Below are 21,749 nucleotides of genomic sequence, written 5' to 3' on the forward strand. Positions count from 1 at the left end.
GGCACTTTGAACAGTGGACGTTACATTTCAGATGTGTTATGACCCGTGGCTCTACCCTTCATTCGATCCCTGCGATACCCAACATTTCAGCAGGATAATGCACGACCGCATGTTGCAGGTCCTGTGCGGGCTTTTCTGGATACAGAAAATGTTCGACTGCTGCCCTGGCCAGCACATTCTCCAGATCTCTCACCAATTGAAAACGTCTGGTCCATGGTGGCCGAGCAACTGGCTCGTCACAATACGGCAGTCACTACTCTTGATGAACTGTGGTATCGTGTTGAAGCTGCACGTGCAGCTGTACCTGTACACGCCATCCAAGCTCTGTTTGACTCAATGCCCAGGCGTATCAAGGCCGTTATTACGGCCAGAGGTGGATGTTCTGGGTACTGATTTCGCAGGATCTATGCACCCAAATTGCGTGAAAATGTAATCACATGTCAGTTCTAGTATTTGTCCAGTGAATATCCATTTATCATCTGCATTTCTTCTTGGTGTAGCAATTTTAATGGCCAGTAGTGTATTTCGGTCTTTCTTTTTTATTCCCATATCGTTTCCCAACAGTCATTTCATTTTCAAATATCGGCGGAACATTTACAAGGGCTAACTCTGGTCGTCTCTTAACGCCAGGAGCACCGGCGTTCGCGAACTACCTGGAAGGACCGCTACCGGTCAGTATGAGCTGTAACGTCTGTCTTTCTTCTATTACAGTTTAACTTAGTTAAATTACATTCAATGTCAGCATAACTACCGACGTTTCGATCCCCGTTGGAAGCCACCTTCTTCAGGGTGTTTTTGTTTTTAAAAAAAATTAGATGAATATGACAATGGCCGCGGAAGCCTACGTTTATATTTATACTGGTTGAATTAATTCAGGGTATTATGCTCATCCTAATGATACGGTGCGCTTAAATTTTTCCATAGAAACTATAACTGACGTTCTGCATGAATTCTTCCTTTCCGCCCACATCCGTTTCGTATGTTCTGATCTTTGCGTCAGGAGCTGTTCCATGGTGTGAGGCAGTTTTCTTTTCCTTTTTTGTTTGTTCCTGATGATCAATTTTCGAAGGTTATTCCAAAACTATTTCCCGTTATGTATGTCCATTATGTTAATGTTTGCTTTTTTGATGTCATCTAGTTTCTGTATAACCGCTTCGTCGGTCTGTCATCATCCATTCTAGCCAAATGGTCATCATCCATTCTAGCCAAATGTCCAAACAACGACATTCTTCTATTGCGCGTGGTGTATGTTATGTTCTCTACATGTTCATAGATATCTTTGTTGCTTTTCTATTTGGTTTCAGACGGAGCGCATTTCACATACAATTATCGCACATAATCATACAAACAGGACATTGGTCTGATTTCATTACAAAATATAATTAAACGAGATAAGGTGTCAACAAAGTATAATAGTCTGCACCACTATAATAAAAGGCACGAAATTGTATCATTAAATACAATTAGATACATACATAATAAAACATTAAAGATATCCTCAAATTTTAAAGTTCCCTTTTACAGATACGAAAGAAATGACAATTACAGTTGGCAACGGATCCATTCTTGGAACTAAGAGCTACTCTAAGAGAAAAGTAGTTCTTAATTTTTAAAATACTGCAGATCGTAATTGTTCTTGGCTGTGGTATTTATCACATTCTGTGAATAATGTCCTCGTCAGTGAGGCAGCAATCACAGGTTGAAGACGAAATGAATTTTAACAAATGTCTGGAACAATGTCTTCGTCTGTGAGGCGGAAATAACAGTTTGGAGAAGCAATGAATTTTAGCGAAGGTCTCGTTTTATTGGTATTCATACGACTTGCTATTAGTCTGTTACGAGTAACAATTTCTCTTCTCATGAGCGCCAATTAGAGAAACCAGGTGAAGTGTGGAAGCTATTGCTGAATCGCGCAATAACATATGTCTTTGATGTTACAGTCAATGTCCACAAACTTTGTGCACTTCGTTTTTGCTAGTCTGGCGAGTCTGCTACAAAAATCACTGTACGGTAGGGGTATATCGATGGAAGGTATTTTTGCCAGTTGACTTCCACGGTTCGTTACCCCTAACTCCAACGTGTCCCGGTATCCATTGAAGCTGAATCCATCGAAGTTGCCCCTTTGCTCGATTGACACTTCGCATCATATCGTGTACCAAAAGCTAAACAGTTTTTCTTGTTGCCTGTTGCTTTCTGTATTGTTAGGTGTGGCCTGTTATATCCTATCTCTGTTGTCCTTGGGCTAAAGATGCTTCTAACCAGTCTACTTCCTATTTTCATGATTTTGTTGATGCCACCTTCCCGCACTAATTTTAGTCTTTCGGCACCATACAGAGCCTCAGGCCTCACTAGTGTATTATTATGTTTAGTTTCGGTGTGCCACGATAAAGCCTTCTTCTTGCATATGTTTCTGCTGTTCTGGAATTCAGTTTTCATCTTCACTATTTATATTTATTTATTGACTTACTTCACCTGGGAAGATTAGGGCTGTCAGGCCCTCCCTTACATTTAACAAGGCATTCTACGTATTTTGCGTTAGACTCATCACGATAAACGTGTCATAAGTTATATCAAACACACAACATTATAAAACATTTAGTAATTACTATAATGTGTCCGCAGCTCGTGGTCGTACGGTAGCGTTCTCGCTTCCCACGCCCGGGTTCGATTCCCGGCGGGGTCAGGGATTTTCTCTGCCTCGTGATGACTGGGTGTTGTGTGATGTCCTTAGGTTAGTTAGGTTTAAGTAGTTCTAAGTTCTAGGGGACTAATGACCATAGATGTTAAGTCCTATAGTGCTCAGAGCCATTTGAACCATTTGAGCCAATTACTATAGTGCGCAAAAATAAACACAATTTACATACGTACCTAAGTAAAAAATGTAAACAAGTTGCAGGAAGCCCCGCAATGAAAATAACAGAAGCGGTGGAAAAGCGGGAGAAATAGGAAGTGATAAAACACAGTTGTAGGCTAGAAATGGTAAAAAACATAAGAGAACAGACGAAACCATGTTAGATTCGTATTACAATTTTTTTTATTCGGAGGAATGTAAATAAAACGATCGATTCACATCATTTGTAACGTCTGACTAAAAAGTGTACTAAGTTTAGAACTAAAGAATATTAAAGTTAAAGTTTAGGTAAGGATCTAGGTGCAGTGTTCAACTTCCAAGGAATAGCCTGAATGTGCCCATAATTACCTCACTCATTTCTTAGCAGCAACACAGAATACAACGGGAAATAAAGTTCCCTGTACTTCACCGTAAGAAAATCGACCACGGCTAACAGATCCTTTTTCATCATCACTTAATTTACTGGTTACTGGAAGCTCAGGAATATTACCTAAGTTGGGACGATCATGCAGTTTGAACCCCAATAAAATAATAGATACTAAAATAATAGATACTTCGTTTTATTTATTTAAATTCTATAGATTTCAGCTTACATCATGCTTTGGCGGTTATTTATGAACAACAGCTGTCCCACTGGACGTTAGATACGGCTTTGCTCGAATTTTTAGCACATTATTCGGCTTTACGTTTCTAATCTTGCCTTTCCTTCGCATCATAAAGCACTGGACACAAAATACGCACGTCGAAAATAAGCGGAATGAAGTAAAATGTACTATAACGTGTTGCTTGTAGGAAAGCGAGTGAGAAACAGGTTACAACGTGTTTACCACCGCGGTAAGAGACGATCGCCATATTGAGCGTACTTCACGTCACGAACTTACACATTGCTAAACCTATCGGAGATTTTTTAAAAGGACAAAGAGGTTTCTCTAATGCTTCTGACATATATCAAGTTATTCGGTATGACGCACTCAGTGGTTTACAAGAAGTATACGAAAATATGGACTTCCAGCGTTTCCCATTTCCGGTCTCCAATTAATGAAGATACGCGAAAAGAAAATGACGTGACTGATTGAGAAATGGAAGGAGCAAGAAGCGAAAATGGGATATTGGCTGTATTGTTTGACAGAGGGAAAACTGGCCATATACGTTAATATTCGCTGAAACGTTGTGAAGGCCACAGAAGGACATGTTACAGCTTCTTTTTAAAAGCAACGGGGCATTTGACTGCGCGCAGAGTGCAGAGAATCATGTTCCAGCTAAGGACGGCCGCAAAGGAAGGAGTAGTTTGCGAAACTTTTTGTTTTGTGTTTGTGCACAGTTGGGGTATCAGTAAGTCAGATCTCGTCTTTCGAGTATGATGAGATTTGTTGTACAGTAGTAATATGTGTTTTATATCAGCATATACATTTAACAAATGAATAACATTTTAGTAAATTAAAAATGCATTTTCACAATAAATATGAACTGCGGCAAACAATTTCTTACGTAACATAATGAGACAATAGCCTTTTAAGTAATATTTCACAATATAACAATACAGAGTCTTTAATAGTCGTTCACACTATAGCTGTTCTTTACTACAGGACTACTGGTGTAAATCAATACTTTTTGGGGTCTACCTTTGGTTACAACCGCTTTCAAACGCTTTTGCAAGTATAAACGATTTTAGCGGTTACTCAGTTCCAATCAGTTCCCAAACTTCCTTCATCTTCTTTTTCAGATCTTCTTTCGAAGTGATTGTAATTCTCCTGATTCTTCTGTCGAGTTGGTCTCGTAAATTCTCTGTGGGATTAAGGTCATTAAGGTCAAGCGGCTAAGGTAGTTACAAAGAAGCTTTTAGTTTACGAGGTACTATCTTGGAGAAATTGAATGTAGATCTAATCCCCAATTTTTCTACATTCCAGGGAAAATTTTGCTTCAGGATGTTGAGATATCCGTCCTCGCCCAACGAACTGCCAATGAAAGTATTCTCTCCCAGACCAGATGACGAAACACATCCCCAAACTATAAAATTCGCCCTGCCATGTTTACAATACGTTGGAATGTTAAGCCTGATGTTCTTCATTTGGTTTTCGCCTCACCATAGTTCTTCCATATACTGGGAAGACGTTCAATTTGCTTTCATCAGCAAATATAACATCATTCCACCATTCTGGTGTTTTCTTAATGTGGTCCCTTACGAATTGCAGCCTTTCATCTCGGTTCATGTTTGTATGTTTTTTTTTTTCTTTGCCACTCTTCCGTTGTACCCTTCGGACAGTTCATTCACTAACTTGCTTCATGAACTAGCTGGATTTCAATTTTAGGCGCATTTAATCGACGTTTACACTTAATCTTCCTTATACGTAATCGCCTTTCTCTTTCATTCAGTTTCCATTTTCGAGGGACAGATTCTAAGGTGTTACTGAGGGTGGATGAACTTAAGCAATAATCCCATCTACCACACTGAATAATAACAATCTGAAATATAAGATAGCTACTCAGCTGAAAATGACTATTGCTGTTCGAAGAATATCGTCTTTTTCACGTATAAACCGATGCTGACGGAAGAATTTTGGGAATAATATGTCAAAATATCAGTCCTATACGGTCAAGATATCATCTCTCCTTCTTAATTTATATCTCGTATGAACTGTGCTCCATGGCTTTTTATTCCTATAATTGTGCACTCGATGTTGGGATGCGGTTTTTGTGCGGAATGAACAATGATAGTTTTTGTGAGGAATGAACAATGATCATGGAGGATGTCCGTTAAAAACGTAATAAACTGACGTTAAGAAATGCTATTCTGCAGGAAGAAAATGTGACGGTAGCAGATATTAACAATCTTCTTCTCAAGCAGCATGTTTTAAACTGAGAGGGATAAATTCATGACACTATTGGGAAATTTACATTTTCAGTTCCCCCAAAAAAATAACTTTATTTTCAATCAGGATAATCTGAAAGATCTTACCGAATCCATCGACTTTATACCTAAAAGTTACTTTCCTATGCGACGAGTGTTTACGTCAATTTCATAGTTTTAATTGTTAGTAATATTTGATCCTGCAAATTTTGAAATTTGCTACCTAAGGATGTGTAAATGTTCAGTTCACTCACTGCAATGTATGATTTCACATTTAGCTTTAAGAATAGTTTTTTCAATCGATCGATTTTTAAGAAGACTGGTTCAAATGTGTGCTAAGGTCATCAGTCCCTAAGCTTACACACTACTTAACCTAAATTATCTTAAGTACAAACACACACACCCATGCCCGAGGGAGGACTCGAACCTCCGCCGGGACCAGCCGCACAGTCCATGACTGCAGCGGCTGAGACCGCGCGGCTAATCCCGCGCGGCTAAGAAGACTGGTGTATCGTACTAACGTCATGTACAAATTGTCTTATTAGACAAATGTAAAACACAAAAACTAAAAACGTTACACCATTTTATAAACGTACAACAAATCTTAGGTTCAAAGCACTGCTTACCACCGCAGCACGATGTGTGTACCTTTATTCTTGGTTCATTGGCATCTACATCCCTAAGATAATCACACATTACTACACTGCGAGTTAAATAAAATTCTTACAGCATTCCAATTTTAGGTGGCTGTCTATGGTCGTTATCAACACCGGTTAAAGGTGTTTATCCTTGCTATGAATATCAAAATTTTAGGTTAGACCTATCACAAACATTACGAATATCATTTGAAATACACGAATGTGTATAGCCAGTCCTCTCTACGTTTCCAAGAATTTCACTTGCAACTTTATTTAAAAAAGAAAATAAAAGAGATGCTGATTTTCGTCTGTACGATTTTCTATGCAATTTGGAGCTCTTTTGGTACCAGAGAACGAAAAAAAAAATCTTTTTAGTATATGTATCCGAACATTTGGAGTTTTATGCGTATTGCGTAAGTAAACAGTGGTATACAGGAAAATGCAGGCATTTTCTTTCTCTAAATCATAAGCACATTACATGCTACACATACGTAAAGATCTGTACGAAGATCTAACTTTTATAGACGTTGCCAGTAGTGCAGTATTAACAAACTTTATTTTTTTAAAGTAAAAATTTTATTGTTTGTTATGTACAGCAACTATCTTCTGGTGTGCAGCATCTTTACAAGAATTCTGGATACGGTATGTAATCTTCAAGAACTAATCTCTGCGTACATCAGTTTACTATAGGCAAAGCGTTTAATATGGATCAAAGTAAAGGTATTTTCAACCCGAAGACTGGTTTCAACATGGCAGTGCTTTGCTAGGCATGGTATTACTGGAGATGATATGCCCTGAGCTTCGTCCGACCTTTGAACTGACTTTGTTAGCCAGTAGTTACACGGTGCCCAACAGTTCAAGGTGGAATCACAATCACGACGCAACTCCGCATTTTTCACAGTAGAAAATCATTGTCAGAGATGAGAGAAGTGACAAGAAAGCCTATGACTGGCCGAGGACTGAATCCTGTACATTCGGATACAGTTAGGACAAACAGGCTGTGTGACCAAAGGAAGGGGTTGTTATTGAAATTTAATCATCCAATGGAAGTATCCACGAAACTAAATGTTCTGACGCATATACTAATACGATTCCTTCTTTCACTTTTTGCTAATAGGCTGCGTAACAATGTCCATAGAAAATCGAGAACAGAAAATTCAGCATCTAAGTGACGTTAATTTTTAATAAATCACGAAATAATGGTGTAATTTTCCGAAATGTGTGCTGGAAATATAAATAAAGCGATTGGTTACACATATTCGCGAATTTCAATTAATTTGCACTTATATGATGTCAAATACGTTTGGGGTTAATGGTCATCTGCTATGACGGAGCCATCGGCGAAATGAAAGTAAAGGATGAAAGTAGTAATCATCAGAACAAGGAAAAATATGGCAGGCGGAGATCATTAAAACCTGCCCGTGCCACACCATTAACGAGTGGAAGGCTGAACGAGTTCCGCAGAGGAAAATCTACAAGCTCCTCTGTCTCTGAGAGGCGGCCGTAGAGCAACGCGAATGCTGAAGCGACCGCCTGTAGCTGCGAATAGCCTGCAGCGGGGAGAAAGTTAATGACGACAGCACACACGTATACTCTGCAGCCGCTTTCATTTCTCATTGGCCAGAATCTCCATCCCTTTCGTGCTTCATTTCGTTTCCCTTAGTTCAAGGAACGTTTTGAAGGCGAGATCCCAACCCAGTGATGAAAACTACGCTTGTTTACTGTCGTATTCTATTTTGTAGCGAAAGGCAGGAAAACCTGCAGACGATAGACGCTTGGTACAGAGATCGGCAGTAGAGGTGGCAAAAAATAACTTAACTGACAGAAACAACCGGTTACTAAAAAGTAGCAGCTACGGTAATAACCGCTCTTCTGCTACTAGTAGCTATTTTAATAACTGCCAATAGTGCGTGGTAATATCTGTTCATCGAAGTGCGTACTACGCTTTTGTGTCTTCCGACATTTGACCACGGATAAATGAACAGAGCACAGGAACGTATCATACAGAAGGTATTCTATAACTCATGGAAATAACTGTGACCCTGCGCGCCAAGTTTTTAGCGAAGTGTGTAGTACGCTTTCGTGCTATCTAACTACATAGTGACCGCAAGGAATTCGTGAGTCTATGGAAATAACTGTCAGTAGATGTATATAAGTATTTTTCTGTGGCAGTTATACTACTCGCTAACAGTTCGTCTTCTCTGAGAGTCACGACCTACAACTACAAGCAATCTGCAAGTTGGTAACTGGTCCTGGCCTCTAGTAGGTCGTAGCAAGACGATATTTTCACAAAGGACAGATATGCGAGTGAAACTAGTATTTTCGTACTTCTACGGAAACAATAGCTGGCCGTCAGGAGGTACTCACAGAGGTTACAAATAACTGGATTGTTATCGCCATTAACGTAATCCACATGTCGCAACACAAGCAGTTCTCGTTAACCTGTATGGAGCAGTTGTTAACCTGGTACTGCGTACCAGAATCGATTTGCATGACTACCAAACTAAATAAAAACGTGAATTACCTCAACGTACGTTTTCGCAGATTGAGCTAACGAACCACAATACAACAAAAAATTAAAAATTGTTGATTAACAAAAATGTTTCAAAATGGGCTGTGACGTCACACAACTGGGCTGACGAGCAACGAGGCACTGCCAATTAGCACCCTTAAAAGAGCGGCCTGCCTAGAGATGAAAGGTTAAAGTGCCGCCCATAACAAATAAAGAGAAATTATTCCAAGTCAGATTTAGCGCGTGCGCAAGCTGATGGAAATCTATCACAGTTAACTACACCCCTCTCGGAGAGTTCAGGAGTAAAAATAACTGACATTTATAAATAACTGTTAAATGTAAATATTATAAAAAAAATAATCGTAGCCGCGGTAACTGATACTGCGATGTAACCGTTTGGCCCACCTCTACTTGGCAGTTGAACACCAAAATTGGAAAGCAACGTAATCTACCTAAATAGGCAGAATGACCCATTATTGATTAAATACACGATTACAGAACAATCAGTGGAAGCTATCACACCAATAAAGTATCTAGGAGCATGCGTACGGAAACATGAAACTAATCGCGGGAAAGGCAAGTGCCAGACTGAGATTGATTGGATGAATCCTCTGGAAGTGCAGTCCGCCCTCAACGGAAGTAGCTTACAAAACATTCTTTCAGAAAATAGTTAAATATTGCTTGTAAGTGGGGGTTCCGTAGCAGATAGGATAGATAGAGGACATACAGATGATACAAAGAAGAGCAACGCGTTTCGTTACAGTTTCATTTAGTGAGCGCAAAAGCGTCACACATATGCTCAGCCAATTTCAGCGGCAGGCGCTACAGGCGGGACGTTTTGCATCAATTTGTGGTTTACTGTTACACTACTGGCCATTAAAATTACTACACCAAGAAGTAATACAGATGAAAAACGGGTATTCATTGGACAAATATATTATACTAGAACTGACATGTAATTACATATTGATTCAATTTGGGTGCATAGATCCTGAGAAATAAGTAACCAGAACAATCACCTCCGGCCGTAATAACGGCCTTGATACGCCTAGGCATTGAGTCAAACAGAGCTTGGATGGCGAGTACAGGTACAGCTACCCATGCAGCTTCAACACGATATCACAGTTCATCAAGAGTAGTGACTGACGTATTGTGACGAGGCAGTTGCTCGGCCACCATTGACCACACGTGTTCAATTGGTGAGAGATCTGGAGAATGTGCTGGCCAGAGCAGCAGTCGAACATTTTCTGTATCCAGAAAGGCCCGTACAGGATCTGCAACAGGCGGTCGTGCATTATCCTGCTGAAATGTAGGGTTTCGCAGGGATCGAATGAAGGGTAGAGCCACGGGTCGTAACACATCTGAAATGTAACGTCCACTGTTCAAAGTGCCGTCAATGCGCACAAGAGGTGACCGAGACGTGTAACCAATGGCACGCCATACCATCACGCCAGGTGATACACCAGTATGGGGATGACGAATACACGCTTCCAATGTGCGTTCACCGCGATGTCGCCAAACACGGATGCGACCATCATGACGCTGTAAACAGAACCTGGATTCATCCGAAAAAATGACGTTTTGCCATTCGTGCACCCAGGTTCGTCGTTGAGTACACCATCGCAGGCGCTCCTCTCTGTGACGCAGCGTCAAGGGTAACCGCATGCATGGTCTCCGAGCTGATAGTCCATGCTGCTGCAAACGTCGTCGAACTGTTCGTGCAGATGGTGGTTGTCTTGCAAACGTCCCCATCTGTTGATTCAGGGATCGAGACGTGGCTGCACGATCCGTTACAGCCATGCGGATAAGATGCCTGTCATCTCGACTGCTAGTGATACGAGGCCGTTGGGATCCAGCACGGCGTTCCGTATTACCCTCCTGAACCCACCGATTCCATATTCTGCAAACAGTCATTGGATCTCGACCAACGCGAGCAGCAGTGTCGCGATACGATAAACCGCAATCGCGACAGGCTACAATCCGACCTTTATCAAAGTCGGAATCGTGATGGTATGCATTTCTTTTCCTTACACGAGGCATCACAACAGGTATTGCCGGTCAACTGCTGTTTGTGTATGAGAAATCGGTTGGAAATTTTCCTTATGTCAGCAGGTTGTAGGTGTCGCCACCGGCATCAACCTTGTGTGAATGCTCTTAAAAGCTAGTCATTTGCATATCACAGCATCTTCTTCCTGTCGGTTAAATTTCACGTCTGTAGCACGTCATCTTCGTTGTGTAGCAGTTGTAATGGCAAGTACATCTACATCTACATCTATACTCCGCGAGCCACCTTACGGTGTGTGGCGGAGGGTACTTATTGTACCACTATCTGATCCCCCTTCCCTGTTCCATTCACGAATTGTGCGTGGGAAGAACGACTGCTTGTAAGTCTCCGTATTTGCTCTAATTTCTCGGATCTTTTCGTTGTGATCATTACGCGAGATATATGTGGGCGGTAGTAATATGTTGCCCATCTCTTCCCGGAATGTGCTCTCTCGTAATTTCGATAATAAACCTCTCCGTATTGCGTAACGCCTTTCTTGAAGTGTCCGCCACTGGAGCTTGTTCAGCATCTCCGTAACGCTCTCGCGCTGACTAAATGTCCCCATGACGAATCGCGCTGCTTTTCGCTGGATCATGTCTATCTCTTCTATTAATCCAACCTGGTAAGGGTCCCATACTGATGAGCAATACTCAAGAATCGGACGAACAAGCGTTTTGTAAGCTACTTCTTTCGTCGATGAGTCACATTTTCTTAGAATTCTTCCTATGAATCTCAACCTGGCGCCTGCTTTTCCCACTATTTGTTTTATGTGATCATTCCACTTCAGATCGCTCCGGATAGTAACTCCTAAGTATTTTACGGTCGTTACCGCTTCCAATGATTTACCACCTATGGCATAATCGTACTGGAATGGATTTCTGCCCCTATGTATGCGCATTATATTACATTTATCTACGTTTAGGGAAAGCTGCCAGCTGTCGCACCATGCATTAATCCTCTGGAGGTCCTCCTGGAGTACGTACGAGTCTTCTGATGTTGCTACTTTCTTGTAGACAACCGTGTCATCTGCAAATAGCCTCACGGAGCTACCGATGTTGTCAACTAAGTCATTTATGTATATTGTAAACAATAAAGGTCCTATCACGCTTCCCTGCGGTACTCCCGAAATTACCTCTACATCTGCAGATTTTGAACCGTTAAGAATGACATGTTGTGTTCTTTCTTCTAGGAAATCCTGAATCCAATCACAAACCTGGTCCGATATTCCGTAAGCTCGTATTTTTTTCACTAAACGTAAGTGCGGAACCGTATCAAATGCCTTCCTGAAGTCCAGGAATACGGCATCAATCTGCTCGCCAGTGTCTACGGCACTGTGAATTTCTTGGGCAAATAGGGCGAGCTGAGTTTCACATGATCTCTGTTTGCAGAATCCATGTTGGTTATGATGAAGGAGATTTGTATTATCTAAGAACGTCATAATACGAGAACACAAAACATGTTCCATTATTCTACAACAGATTGACGTAAGCGAAATAGGCCTATAATTATTCGCATCTGATTTATGACCCTTCTTGAAAATGGGAACGACCTGCGCTTTCTTCCAGTCGCTAGGTACTTTACGTTCTTCCAGCGATCTACGATAAATTGCTGATAGAAAGGGGGCAAGTTCTTTAGCATAATCACTGTAGAATCTTAAGGGTATCTCGTCTGGTCCGGATGCTTTTCCGCTACTAGTAGTGTATTATAGACAGCTGGTTGCCAAAAGAACTGCAACAAAGCGTACCCTTTCAGGGAAAGTGCATTCTCTTTAATGACGGCTAAGTAGTGAGGTCTACGTCAAGTGCACACGGTCGTTGTTAGAGGCGTGTCAGTGTGGGGAGTTGGGGGGAAGGGGGGAGGGGAACGCAAGACGCAATCTATCACCACTGTAAGTTGAGGGCAATGGCAGCGTAACGTTGGGACAATGGACACGCTGGGGTCGGACAAAGGTGGCGTGGAGCGGAGTTCGTGATGGATCCGGTTGTAGCTGCAGCTCGGTGTGGCGGTTTCCCAGGCGGCAGGCCGTGTGGCGGGAAGTGCGCGCGCACGCATCTGCTCGCAGCCAGGTGCCAGCCTGCTCTCAAGGTCGCACCAATGCCCTTGCCGACCCCTCTGCTGCCGGCTCGGCTCAGCCAGTCTTTTTCGCCAGGCTCCATTTCACACGCGACATATTATTATTTCATTAGCGTGTTAACCCGAGAGCGTAGACGTACAGTGTCACACTTTACTACTCTCGGTTCACCTTAAATGGCAGCAAAAGGGCTCTAAACTAATAATGGCTACATTTTATACCCGATTAGGGTTACCAAGTGTCCAGCTTTAACCGGCTTTTTACGGTCTAATCCAACCAAATATCCGGTCTGTTCGGATTTTGTTAGAATTTTTTGCGATGAAGTAGAGGACGCACAACTAACAAGCTGACGACGTAAGCGCGAGGAAAAAGTATGAAGTGGAATTGGGAATATACCAAAATGATATATGGATATAACAACCAATGCTATTCTTAAGCCTGTGTCCTTTTTTTTTTTTTTTTTTTTTTTTTTGTAGGCCGAACTAGTCTAACACATATCACAAATACGCAACGCACAGGGCGTGGGAGGCAACGCAGAATGTGCCCATCAGCCGATGCAATCTGACTGCCCGGCCACGCTCGCATAGCGACATACGATTATCTTAGGAAGAAAACTTGGCAATTGAGGAGACTGAACACTTAGTCGCTACTATAATTGCCAAATTTGGTTGTTTAAACGCGTTGAAGGTTGATCTCGCAGAAAGCTAGCTTTAATTGTTTAATAATAGACGACTGGACATAGATTAAAAAGGTAGTGCGCCTTTAATGGCAATATGTCCGGCTAAATATAACGCCGAGACCTGGCAACCCTATACAGCGTGAACTCGAATTCTATCGACAAACTTTCGAAGGTTGCTCAGTGATAGTTTCTGAGTATTACGAATAAAAAGCCCGTACTCTCAGGTGTCTCGTTACAGAGCACTAATATAATTGTGATTTATGCGATTTCTTAGCCCCAACTACGCCCCCTCCCCTCTTACTGAACTACAGACCTTGCCGAGGTTGGGTGGCTCGTGTCTCAACGTTTCTAGAAACAGCACCCAGGCTGTGGCTAAGCCATGTCTCCGCAATATCCTTTCTTCCAGGAGTGCTAGTTCTGCAAGTTTCGCAGGAGAGCTTCTGTGGGGTTTGGAAGGTAGGAGATGAGGTACTGGCGGAATTAAAGTTGTGAGGACGGGGCGTGAGTCGTGCTTGGGTAGCTCAGTTGGTAGAGCACTTACCCGCGAAAGGCAAAGGTCCTGAGTTCGAATCTCGGTCCGGCACACAGTTTTAATCTGCCAGGAAGTTTCATATCAGCGCACACTCCGCTGTAGAGCGGAAATTTCATTCTAGGAACGATTATGAGGTCTGACTAAGCTGTGGTGCCTGAAGAGGGCAGTATCCTTTCCAGTAGTTGCAGGGGCAACAGCCTGTATGATTGATCTGGTCTCCTAACATGAGCCGAAACGGCCTTGCTGTGCTGGTACTGCACACAGCTGAAACCAGCGGGAAACCTCAGCCCTTATTTTACCGAGGGCATACAGCTCTACAGACAGGGGAGACAGCAGTCAGTGGTTTTAAGGTGAAAGGAATATACCCGTTACACCATCATATTTTCAAAGATGCAGATTTCATTGACAGTAATGAAGGAATAATTTAGGATTTAGCTAATGATCCATCTGCAGAAGCTGTGGCTTCTAAAAGTGGGAAGGCTAATGATGAAGTCGAAGAAGGACCATCTGCTGCCACAACTGAAACTAACACTTTGAAAACTCTCACCCACAGCACAAATAAAGAAGAGGTCAGGAATGAAGTGAAGAGAAGTAGGTCCTTCAGCAGTTCTAACCTTGTCTTCATATAAAAGGTCCTTTGAAGTATCGACGACAGCAACAAATAAACCGGAGACAAAGAAGCAGAGGCCACCAAAGCCTAGGAACAAAGAATCATCTGATTCTGTGGATGATGTTTTTAGTGTGACAGATGATTCGTCCATACTTAGTAGCGTCCCGGACGACAGTGCACCCACAAGTGAAAATGGCAATTACCTCTTTTGCTCAGATAAATTTTCGCAGAACAAGGCAGGGGAAGATTGGGTAATATGTCTAATGGGCGAAATATGTGCGCACACTGAATGTGCACATTACAGTAAATACCGATATGTGTGTAACTTCTGCAAATGAAATTACTTAGAGTAAGGAGCCGGCCAGTGTGGCCGTGCGGTTCTAGGCACTTCAGTCTGGAAGCGCGTGACCGCTACGGTCGCAGGTTCGAATCCTGCCTCGACCATAGCTGTGTGTGATGTCTTTAGGTTTAAGTATTTCTAAGTTCTAGGGGACTGATGACCTCAGATTTTAAGTCCCATAGTGCTCAGAGCCATTTGAACCATTGTTAGAGTAAGGAATGTAATAACTGAAAACGGTATTTTTCGTGTGTTTTTTTATGGTGCTACTATGTTTTATAGCGTTTTCTTGGACAGTGAATTATTCGATTTTCCATTGTTTGTTTTAACTTTAAAAAAAATGGTTCAAATGGCTCTGAGCACTATGGGACTTAACATCTGTGGTCATCAGTCCCCTAGAACTTAGAACTACTTAAACCTAACTAACCTAATGACATCACACACATCCATGCCCGAGGCAGGATTCGAACCTGCGACCGTAGCAGTCGCGCGGTTCCGGACTGCGCGCTTGGAACCGCTAGACCACCGCGGCCGGCTGTTTTAACTTTAACAAACTTTAAACGAATGGAGTATTCCGTATTTGTACCCTATAATTTGAAGTGCCAAAAATGTCAGACGTTGTGTTAAGCCTAATTTAGAAATGTTTCTAATGCATATGTATTCGAAAATACAGGAAGCATTAAAATATATTCCAAATTTATGCTAGAGATATTTAGTTTGCTTAATGTGAAAAACTGAGAAAATTATGAACAAAAAACAGAGTAGTATTCTATATTTGTACCACTTCCTGTAATAATAATAATGGCATCTTCTCGGGCAAATCAAGGACGTAAAACAGTCCCCCATTCGGTATTCCAGACAGAGGTCATTCAGCGGGATCTTTCATCAGGAAAAACAGTTGCACAACTTGACTAAAAGAAGGGATCGGCTGATAGGATACACCCTGACGCATTGAGGCATATTCAGTATGGTAATGGAGGTGTGTGTGTGTGTGTGTGTGTGTGTGTGTGTGTGTGTGTGTGTGTGTGTGTGGAGAGGGAGGGGGGGGGGGAGGGAGAGGAGAGCCAGAAATTGTAGCTGAATACAGTAACCAGGCCCAAATGGATGTAAGTTGCTGTAGTGATGACATATGACGCTTGCACATAATAGATTAAGATAAAGAACAACAACCCCAATTACGTTTGTTTCTGTGAAAATATCCACACAACAGTGAAACAGCTTGTAAATACACTCCTGGAAATGGAAAGAAGAACACATTGACACCGGTGTGTCAGACCCACCATACTTGCTCCGGACACTGCGAGAGGGCTGTACAAGCAATGATCACACGCACGGCACAGCGGACACACCAGGAACCGCGGTGTTGGCCGTCGAATGGCGCTAGCTGCGCAGCATTTGTGCACCGCCGCCGTCAGTGTCAGCCAGTTTGCCGTGGCATACGGAGCTCCATCGCAGTCTTTAACACTGGTAGCATGCCGCGACAGCGTGGACGTGAACCGTATGTGCAGTTGACGGACTTTGAGCGAGGGCGTATAGTGGGCATGCGGGAGGCCGGGTGGACGTACCGCCGAATTGCTCAACACGTGGGGCGTGAGGTCTCCACAGTACATCGATGTTGTCGCCAGTGGTGGGCGGAAGGTGCACGTGCCCGTCGACCTGGGACCGGACCGCAGCGACGCACGGATGCACGCCAAGACCGTAGGATCCTACGCAGTGCCGTAGGGGACCGCACCGCCACTTTCCAGCAAATTAGCGACACTGTTGCTCCTGGGGTATCGGCGAGGACCATTCGCAACCGTCTCCATGAAGCTGGGCTACGGTCCCGCACACCGTTAGGCCGTCTTCCGCTCACGCCCCAACATCGTGCAGCCCACCTCAAGTGGTGTCGCGACAGGCGTGAATGGAGGGACGAATGGAGACGTGTCGTCTTCAGCGATGAGAGTCGCTTCTGCCTTGGTGCCAATGATGGTCGTATGCGTGTTTGGCGCCGTGCAGGTGAGCACCGCAATCAGGACTGCATACGACCGAGGCACACAGGGCCAACACCCGGCATCATGGTGTGGGGAGCGATCTCCTACACTGGCCGTACACCACTGGTGATCGTCGAGGGGACACTGAATAGTGCACGGTACATCCAAACCGTCATCGAACCCATCGTTCTACCATTCCTAGACCGGCAAGGGAACTTGCTGTTCCAACAAGACAATGCACGTCCGCATGTATCCCGTGCCACCCAACGTGCTCTAGAAGGTGTAAGTCAACTACCCCGCCCAGCAAGATCTCCGGATCTGTCCCCCATTGAGCATGTTTGGGTCTGGATGAAACGTCGTCTCAAGCGGTCTGCACGTCCAGCACGAACGCTGGTCCAACTGAGGCGCCAGGTGGAAATGGCATGGCAAGCCGTTCCACGGGACTACATCCAGCACCTCTACGATCGTCTCCATGGGAGAATAGCAGCCTGCATTGCTGCGAAAGGTGGATATACACTGTACTAGTGCAGACATTGTGCATGCTCTGTTGCCTGTGTCTATGTGCCTGTGGTTCTGTCAGTGTGATCATGTGATGTATCTGACCCCAGGAATGTGTCAATAAAGTTTCCCCTTCCTGGGACAATGAATTCACGGTGTTCTTATTTCAATTTCCAGGAGTGTATCATCAACAAAATCAGCACATGTGTACAGCTGCAAAAGTACTGTAATTTGGTTGCCGTCGCTGCAGGAACAGCTTAGCATTCTGTCGTTGCGCCGCTATTCAATTCCGTTCAGTGAATCCATACCCAAGTTGCATATTGGCCAACTCTTCCAACTATCCATATTGACTGCGTCACTGTTAACGTACAACTAACACTGTCGGAAAAACGAAGCTGAGACGATACCGAGCAGTACCGAACGCAGTGATCATTACAACAGCAAATTTCGGGAGTGAACAGAGGAAGCTTATTTACAAACGGGACAAACAGGGCATGCCGTCGATATTTGCACTGTTACCAAAAACGTTTTTAGCACAATACAGAGAAAAGATAAATGGGGTAAGAGATCAAACGAAATGTAATTATTCTACAATGAGCTACCAGAGCCTGGCCGGCGTTAGTGGCGGAGCGGTTCTAGGCGCAACAGTCTGGAAGGCGCGACCGCTACGGTCGCAGGTTCGAATCCTGCCTCGGGGCATGGTTGTGTGTGATGTCCTTAGGTTAATTAGGTTTAAGTAGTTCTAAGTTCTAGGGGACTGATGACCTCAGAAGTTAAGTCCCATAGTGCTCAGAGCCATTTGAACCAACCAGAGTCTGCAGGTCTCTTGTGTAGAAATACTACGAAAGTATCCTTGAAAAACTTCCGAAATTGTGTTGGTGGACTTCGTGTTCCACCCTGTACAAGCTTTTAGCCTGCTTCGCAACGTCAGTCAACCTAGATGGCCGATATCAACTATTTGCCACATGAGTTTTAAACCGTGTTCGACACACCTTCGCAGCATTGGAGTAAAGGCAACGACGACATGCTACTGCACAAACTTTCAACGAAACGAAACTGACCACATTCTGCCTGCATGCGCAAATAGGCAGTAAATATTTTTTTATTTTTTTTTTTTATTTTTGCAGCTGTACCGCTCGAAAGTAGAATATCTCACAAGTGTTCCCATTCTGCTCTCTTCGAGCAATCTTAGTAGTAACAAAGAGGAAATTTCTACGCTGTGTCAAGATATCCTTGTACTTGCAATGCACCTCTTGGAATTATATTAAGAGTCATTGCAAACTCGCAGAATGGAGTAATTCAGTCACTGTTATTTTTTAAAGTGTTTTGTGCTGTGTGTTCACTTTTTTACGTTTTGATAACAATCGTTTTATGATAAATCTGCACTTCCGTACTGTAATTATTATTCAATAAACTGTTTTCATACTATTTCAATCAACATACGCACTTTTAGTTGACCAGAAGGCTCTTTAGTAAGATGGTGATTTTATTAGTTTCATATTATGTCTGCCAATTAATGTGTTTCTTGAGAGATATTATGCCGATTTATGTATTTTTTAGCTGGCTAAATGAATTTTTACCAGAGGCAAAAAACAATAATAAAATATGTATTCTTGGTTCCTGAAGCATTGGTGATGAATCTTACTGAACAATCTGAAAATAATCCCCTTTATTTTAAAATACTGAAACATAAAATCTTCATACCAATGGCCTCCGTCTGCTACGATGTGTTATTTATTACGTTATCTGTTGTACATACGCCTAATAGGAAGTTCCTGTGGAAAAGTCGTGGTGGGCAGCACATTCTCCTCTGTGGATGCGTTCGGAATCACTAAAAATAAATAAAGATAATGGTGGTGTCTTGCACGCAACACACTTACTGAAAATTCTGTGTTTGTGTTATAATTAATTTATTTATTTGTAATTCACGGCCGTGCGGTTGAAGGCGCCATGTCAATAATTGCGCGGCCTCTCCCTCCGGAGGTTCGAGTTCTCCCTCGGGCATTGGTGTGTGTATTGTTCTTGCTGTAAGTTAGTTTAAAGTAGTGTGTAAGTCTAGGGACCGATGACCCCAGCACTTTGGTCCCTTGGGACTTCACATACATGTGAACATTTTTGTAATTCGCGTCAGAGTAGTCTGTTTCGTATTCAGAATAATTTTGTATCAGACGTTCTGAAACCTGACCGTTTTTACAACAACAGTAATTTTTCGAAGAATGGGGAGATGGTTCACTGCGTTAAGCACCAACTTGGTCTGTCGGATAAATTGTGTTCAAGGTTTTCCTTTAGCCTTTGGTAATAAAGTCCACAAAAGGGTGTTAAAAGAAGGGATTCCAGAGTGAATAATGGACCGGTTACCAAATCGAAGAAGAAAAAAAGGATGACCAGCTAATTCTTGGAGAGTGGAGATTCAGTCATTTATGAGGGAGAAGAATATTCCGAAGAATTATATAGGGATACAGAAGAGAGGTGAAAAAATATTAGTGGCATTCTGGTGAAATGTTTAAATATTCTATTGCTACTCCATGGAAATAATAACAATATTAACATAAGATCTATTTTGGTATCTAACAACCCGAAATTACACCGAGGTGTAAGCTTAACATAAGCTTTGTCGAACCGGTACATATAAAAGCTCGAAAGATTTATTACAGAGGACCATTTTCGGTATTTTTTCCATAGCTCAAATGAAACTAGGTGTTACAATTTATCAAATGATCTCAAAAAATAGTTCAAATGGCTCTAAGCACTATGAAACTTAACATCTGAGGCCATTAGTACCCTAGACATAGAACTACTTAAACCTAGCTAACCTCAGGACCTCACACACATCCATGCCCGAGGCAGGATTCGAACCTGCAACCGCAGCAGCTGCGCGGTTCCGGACTGATGCGCCTCGAACCGCTCGGCCACAGCGGCCGGCCGAATCATTTCGTTATCGTCAATGTTCCACGCATTTAATCTCCCGCGATAAACACAGGTTTTGATCCATAGTCCAACCATTCACTTACCCGTGAGGCTGAGATACCTAAGACAGCAGTACGGATACCCGAGACAGGAAAAAAACAACTCCGTGCAAGGTCGAAGGTGTAGCGTACTGCCGCCGCTCATGCATAATCAGGCGCCGCGCCATCGTCGGCAAAACTGAAAGCTGACGCGCTGACGAACAGCAGAAAGCGACTAAACAGCAAATGACTCATAGTGCAAATACGACTGACGTGAAATACAACTACCAAGGCGACACATGACATTGTCCGCAGTGCAGAACCGAGTATGATATTACGGCTAAACAGCGAAATTCAACAGAATTTTCTTTGTGATTGTGAGGAGGATCTCACAGGTTTTATTGTTCAGGGATGAGTGTCACATTTCGTACCATATACCTAAATCTTTGTGTAATTCGTCTACATCTTATAGTGGTTATAATAGACGATAAACGACGGCACCATACCTAAACAATCCGCTCAGATTGTCTCCTATGTCGTTTATATAGATTAAGAACAGTGAATTCTTCTCTGGGGTACCCTAGACATAACTTCTGATCTACTACACTACTGGCCATTAAAATTGCTACACCAAGAAGAAATGCAGATGATAAACGGGTATTCATTGGACAAATATATTATACTAGAACTGACATAGGATTACAATTTGAGTGCATAGATCCTGGTGGCCAGGGCAGCAGTCGAAAATTTTCTGTATCCAGAAAAGCCCGTAGAAGACCTGCAACATGCGGTCGTGCATTCTCCTGCTGAAATGTAACGTCCACTGTTCGAAGTGCCGTCAATGCGAACAAGAGGTGGCCGAGACGTGTAACCAATGGCACCCTATACCATCACGCCAAGTGATACGCCAGTATGGCGATGGCGAATACACGCTTCCAATGTGCGTTCACTGCGATGTCGCCAAACACGGATGCGACCATCACGATACTGTAAACAGAACCTGGATTCATCCGAAAATATGACGTTTTGCCATTCGTGCACCCAGGTTCGTCGTTGAGTACACCATCGCAGGCGCTCCTGTCTGTGATGCAGCGACAATGGTAATCGCAGCCATGGTCTCCGAGCTGATAGTCCATGCTGCTGCAAACGTCGTCGAACTGTTCGTGCAGATGGTTGTTGTCTTGCAAACGTCCCCATCTGTTGACTCAGGGATC

At 43.0% G+C, this 21,749-nt stretch overlaps 1 protein-coding gene across 3 annotated transcripts in view; it reads right to left on the minus strand.

Annotated features, from left to right (window-relative positions):
• LOC126471079 (nuclear hormone receptor FTZ-F1 beta) overlaps positions 1-21,749 on the minus strand; it is a 410,975-nt gene that overhangs the window by 339,458 nt on the left and 49,768 nt on the right. The window lies entirely within an intron of this gene.

Source organism: Schistocerca serialis, chromosome 3 (assembly GCF_023864345.2).
Source record: "Schistocerca serialis cubense isolate TAMUIC-IGC-003099 chromosome 3, iqSchSeri2.2, whole genome shotgun sequence".
NCBI lineage: Eukaryota > Metazoa > Arthropoda > Insecta > Orthoptera > Acrididae > Schistocerca > Schistocerca serialis.